The 6,189-nt window shown below is 46.7% G+C and overlaps 1 protein-coding gene across 1 annotated transcript in view; it reads left to right on the top strand.

The window, feature by feature from the left end:
• Positions 1–6,189, top strand: part of LOC137358640 (zinc transporter ZIP10-like) — a 30,349-nt gene that overhangs the window by 1,169 nt on the left and 22,991 nt on the right. The window lies entirely within an intron of this gene.

Raw genomic sequence — 6,189 nt, 5'->3', positions numbered from 1 at the left:
GCATTTGCTGCCCTTGTCCTTCTAGTTGGTAGAGGTCGCGGGTTTGGAAGGTGCTGTCGAAGGAGCCTTGGTGAGTTACTGCAGTACATCTTGTAATGGTACACACTGCTGCCACTGTGCGTCGGTGATGGAGGGAGTGAATGTTGAAGGTGGTGGATGGGGTGCCAAACAAGCGGGCTGCTTTGTCCAAGATAGTCACAGAGTCATTTACAGCACAGAAAGAGGCCATTCGGCCCATTGAGTCCATGCCAGCTCTCTACGGTCCTATTCAGTCAGTCCCACTCTCCCGCTCGATCCCTGTAGCCCTGCAAGTCTATTTCCTTCAAGTGGTCATCCAATTTCCTTTTGAAGTCATTGATTGTTTCTGCTTCCACCACTCTTGTGGGCAGTGAGTTCCAGGTCATTACCACCTGCAGCGTAAAAAAGTTCTTCCTCATATTCCCCTTAATCTCTTGCCCAAAATCTTCAGTCTGTGTGTCGAGCTTTGTGAGTGTTGGAGCTGCACCCATCCAGGCAAGTGGTGAATATTCCATCACACTCCTGATGGTGGACAGGCTTTGGGGAGTCAGGTGTTGAGTTACTTTCTGCAGAATTCCCAGCCTCTGACCTGCTCTTGTAGCCACAGCATTTATGTGGCTGGTCCAGTTCAGTTTCTGGTCAATGGTAACCCCCAGGATGTTGATAGTGGGGGATTCAGCGATGGTAATGCCATTGAATGTCAAGGGGAGATGGTTAGATTCTCTCTTGTTGGAGATGGTCATTGCCTGGCACTTGTGTGGCACGAATGTTACTTGCCACTTATCAGCCCAAGACTGGATGTTGTCCAGGCTTAGCTTGGTCTCCCTTCCATCATGGTCAAAGAGCGCACTGACTATCAGCGTCCAAGCACACACACGTGAGGGACAGCCCTTTGGGCGAGATACCAGATACCAAACACATTCAAGATTCACTGTATTCAGGGTGAGGGAAAAAAACTAGACAGAAAATTGGAGGAGAAGAGCAGGCCACTGAGAATGTGAGTTCTCACAGTGGGACTGGGACAGTCTCCCCTCCCCAAATGGGAAGAACCTTTAGGTTCCTAAACACATGAATGGAGATAAAATAATTTGCTTGTTTTAATTGGAAAACCTCATGCCATAATCGAACTTCAATCTCAGTTTGCTCCAGGAACCAGAAGGCATGCGAATGACAGAATATTCTTGCTCTCTCCCTTTTGAGCAATGCGACTCATACAATGCAACCTGCAAAGCTTTAAGCAGGATCTATATGGTCAGTTAGCTTTCAGCAGTGTCAGTCTTGTGACCCCGCTATCTTGCTGCCCTAACTTTGCTGTGATCTAAATGAGGGTCCTGAAGGAGCCGAGAATCATCTTGGGACGCAGGACAGGAGTGCTGCTGGTGTTATTGTCTATTTTTCCAGTTGCAGTCTAAGTGCTTATCCCTCAATTTGTGGCCAATAATGATGTACAAGAACTTCCCCTCATGGGCAGAGGCAGTTGTGCACAGTTAACTAGGTTTTATTTCCAAGGGAGGGACCCTGACGTGCTCGGTGATTCTAAAACTGAGGAGAAGAAAAGTCATTGCAAAGATGAGAAGCAGAGGGACACAGATTTAAGATAATCGACAAAAGTACCAGAGGGGGAGACGCAAATTTCTTTTAATGCAGTGAGTTGTTGTGATTTGGAACGCACTGCCTGAAAGGGCAGTAAAAGCAGATTCAATAGTAACTTCCAAAAGGGGGAATTGGATAAATACTTGAAAAGGAGACATTTGCACTGACATGGGGAAGGAGCAGAGGAGTGGGACTCATTGAATGGATCTTTCAGGGAGGCAGCACAGGCACAATGGGCTAAATGGCCGCTTCCTGAGATTCTGTGGTCTGGGGCCCTGCCCCTAACTGTAGTATAGAGACTTCACGATGCACATTGACTTTTTCTGTGAGCTCTGTTGTTTCAGAAACATTAATTTACTGCTTGTGCCAAACATGAGGTGGAGCCATTTGAGAATAAAATGTCCCAAGGTTAGGATTTGAACCAAAATCTTATTTTGTTGAAGCAGAGAGGTTATTTTGATGGGGAATGAATCCATATTGGGAAGTGGGGAGGGATTTGATCCTGTACTGGGATCAACTCATTGGGGAGAGTGACCCTGTACTGGGTTGACTTCAACCGGGGTGGATCTGTTACAGGGTAATTATATTGCATGACATTGGCCATTGACACATTGTCACGATGCAGAGGTGCACTTGCACATGTGCACCATGCTAGTTTCAGCATTTGCCCGTGTCACAAAACTACACGTAGGGGCATTTTAATAGAGTGGGGAGCAGCTTCAGAAGAGGTAGGGGTTTAATATGCTAATTTTCCATATGTTTTAAATGATATGGAATGAGCTTTATGTGTAAGGGTGGCAACTACTGGTCCCAACTTTGTTGCAGAGTTGACTTAAACTCTTGTTTTCGAATAGCTCACATTTGGAGAAAGGTCTTGCAGCTTGGATAGGAGCAGAGGTTTACTGAGGCAGTCGGCTGCTCCAGAAGGATCAAGGTCAGAGACTCCTTCGGGGAAGGGAGGAGGAATCTGGTGGTGCAGTGGATTAGACACTTGCCTTCCAGAATCTAGGCTCAAATCTAGCCCCGATTGAAAGTCTCTCTCTGCCTTGCTGCAAGGGTACTAAATGTGAGCACTCTAAATCCAGTTTCTAGTGGTCATGAGCTTGTAGCAGGAATAAATTAGCAACCTCACTCCGAGAGAATAATGGTAAGTGTGAGAAATGGAAAAATGATACAGTCAGGTTCTTTTTAAAGGTTGGGGCAAAGTAGAGGTAGATTTAGTCTGTATCTAACTTGCTACTCCTGATTTAGGAGTACGTCATGTGGATACTTGTTCCATTCCCCAGCAGCAATATCATTCAATTTGATTCATAAAAAAATCAAATGGATAATGGATTTTATTTTGGAATGTGTTGAGCTCCCTCAGAACAGTGAGGATTATCTTCTCAACTGCCTATGGAACTGGGACTTAGCAGCTTGGGTAACCACTGCTGAGCTACACAAATCAGGAAATTCCATGTTCAATCCTCATTAACCTGAATTGGGGCAGCAGTGGGAAGCCTTCAGTTAGCTTCAGTGATCTTGGGAGGTCCAGCGTAAGTCCAGAACCCAGTGACTTTGCTTAGATATGATGGCCTCCATATTGAATAATGGCTGTCACTCACTGTCATTGCTTACACATGGAGGATGGTGACTTTAGTGGTGTACAGAAGGGCCGCTGCCATCTTTTGAGCCATTCACAAGGATGATACCAGAACGGAAAGGATATACTTCTCAGGAAAGTCTGAACAGGCTGGGGCTCTTTTCTCTAGAAAAGAGAAGACTGAAGGGTGACCTGATAAAGGTCTTTAAAATTGTGAAAGGGTTTTGATAGAGTAGATGTAAAGATATTTCTACTTATGGCTAGAGGCCATCAATATAAGACAGTCGCTAATAAATCCAATCAGGGAATTCAGGAGAAACGTCTTCACCCAGAGAGCGGTGAGAATGTGGGGACTCGCTGCCACAGGGAGTGGGTTGAGGTGAACGGCGTAGATACATTTAAAGGGGGGGAAGCTGGATAAACACACGAGGGAGAAAGGAATAGAAGGATTGGGGGGGGAGCGGGGGGGGGGGGGGAGATGAAGTAGGGGGAGGGCGGAGGCTCGTATGGAGCAGAAACATCAGCATGGAGCAGATGGGCCGAATGGCCTGTCTCTGTGCTATAGACTATGTAACTCTAGTGTGGGTGACCCCAGTCAGGGGAAGAAGGGTAAGGGGTGGAAACTGGTGAGCAAATTGAATAAAATAAAATTTGGCTAAGTGTGTTGCATTTTTGCTCTTCGCTGTGGAGTTGTGGGGAGGCAGTGAGTGAGCACCACGGGGAAAAGAACCTGAGACGGTTCTTGGACAGCTCATAGTAACCAGTTTTAGACAACGCTGGCAGAGACCTAGGCTTAGGTTATCTGCTTGATCCTTTCAGATGTGTCCCAGGAAATCAAAAAGAGGGAGCCAAGAAAATAAAATCTAGATATTTTTAAATGGCTCCATCCTCATTGTAACAGGACCCTGGGAACCCAGTGTGTATTTATCTCCTAACCTGGTGCGTAGTATAATTAATGTCTCATAATAGGTTCGTGCAAGAAAGTTGGGAGCCACAGTCCAGATGCCCTGGTTTTCTTTCTCTCCAGTTTTTACCCTCCGATTCCTCCCCCCTTCCCTCTCCTGGGCTCCTGAAGCTTTTCTTCTCGCTGAGGATTGGAGCAGTTTGGCTGACAGACACAATCACCTCTTTCTCTTGAATCACAAGCTTGAGAACGTGACTGTTCATGTGAATTGGGAGTGGGGAGCGGAGTTCAGCCTTTCCTTGCCCTTGTCTATAACACTAAGCCTCTCAAAGCTCCATCACTGGCAATCATCCTGAGAGCACAGATGAACTCTCTGTGGTTTTATACTGAGAAATTAATCATAAAGATTTTTTTTACAATTTTATTTCAGACTGGCAAATGTTGACAAAATGTGCAAGTGGAGACTTAATTGGATTCAAAACCTTGCATGTCTACAGTGTTGCCCAAGCAAAGAATGTCAGAGCACTTTGTTTTCTCCCCTCCGCCTTTCATTCAGCCATTCAGCCCCTCCTCGGGCCTGTTACACAGGAACAGGAGGAGGCCATTCAGCCTCTCGAGCCTGTTACACAGGAACAGGAGGAGGCCATTCAGCCCCTCCTCGAGCCTGTTACACAGGAACAGGAGGAGGCCATTCAGCCCCTCCTCGAGCCTGTTGCACAGGAACAGGAGGAGGCCATTCAGCCCCTCCTCGAGCCTGTTACACAGGAACAGGAGGAGGCCATTCAGCCCCTCCTCGAGCCTGTTACACAGGAACAGGAGGAGGCCATTCAGCCCCTCCTCGGGCCTGTTACACAGGAACAGGAGGAGGCCATTCAGCCCCTCGGGCCTGTTATACAGGAACAGGAGGAGGCCATTCAGCCCCTCGAGCCTGTTACACAGGAACAGGAGAAGACCATTCAGCCGTTCCGTAATCCTTACTACCCCTCACTAATAAAAAATCTGTCAAATCCAATTGACCCCCAGGCCTCGACAGCTTTTTGGGGGAGAGAGTTCCAGATTTCCACTCCCCCTCTGTGTGAAGATGTGCTTCCTGACATCACCCCTGAACGGCGCTGGCTCTAATTTTCAGGTTCTACCCCCCTTGTTCCGGACTCTCCCCTCACACCAGAGGAAATAGTTTCTCTCTATCGAACCCTTTAATCATCTTCAATATCGCGATCAGATATTAATCTTAATCTTTTACACTCGAGGGAATACAAGCACAGTCTATGCAACCCATCCTTGTAATTTAATCCTTTCAGCCCCGGGGATAAAATGAGGAAAACAAAAGTGTGAAAACCCAGTTCGAGAGAAGGTTTAGGAAGCTTTTAAAGCAGGAAAGGAAGATGCTGAGGTTAAGGGATATGGGGAAGGGGTGCAAGAGGACAGGGACATAATGGGTGAAAGCATGGCTGCTGGTGAAGGACGAAGGTTAATCTGGTGGCAGAGGGATACATGACTGAGGAGATCACAGGGGTTAGGGTGTGGTGAGGCCATGGAAAGACTTGAACACCGGGTCAAGGATCTTATAGTAGGTTGATTGTATAATGTGGCCTGAACATGGTTTGGAAAGTTTGGGGCATGTGTTGGATACATGCAAAAAGAAATTACTGAATCAGAAATTCTCCTGGTCAGCTGGGTAACACATGACTGTCTGTGAAGAACAAAGTGCTAAAAAGAAATCCCAGCAAGAATCCTACCTTTCAACTGTCTCGTATTGTGTGGGTCACGACGTGCTTATGGTCTCTGCAAAGATTCATTGTTGATTCAGTTCCTAATAACAGAGAAGAATTCATTCTCCACCCCCACCCCCACCCAATCAAGATCTCTATATATTCCAGAGTTAATACATCTCCCCTATTCTCGCAGAGGTGCCGACCCATGTTACAAATGGATGTCCAGCATTCTGGTACTTTACCCATGTATCTGTTCTTCACCCAGGTCTCTCAGTTTGAAGAGAAATGAGACTGGGCAGTAAGTACTGTTTGACCAGCTGAGCAGGAGCTCCACACAGACATGTTTTCCAGCAAACTTTAGTCACTCAATAGTGATC

The sequence above is a fragment of the Heterodontus francisci genome, chromosome X (assembly GCF_036365525.1).
Source record: "Heterodontus francisci isolate sHetFra1 chromosome X, sHetFra1.hap1, whole genome shotgun sequence".
Classification (NCBI taxonomy): domain Eukaryota; kingdom Metazoa; phylum Chordata; class Chondrichthyes; order Heterodontiformes; family Heterodontidae; genus Heterodontus; species Heterodontus francisci.
This window is presented reverse-complemented; position numbering and strand designations above follow the sequence as displayed.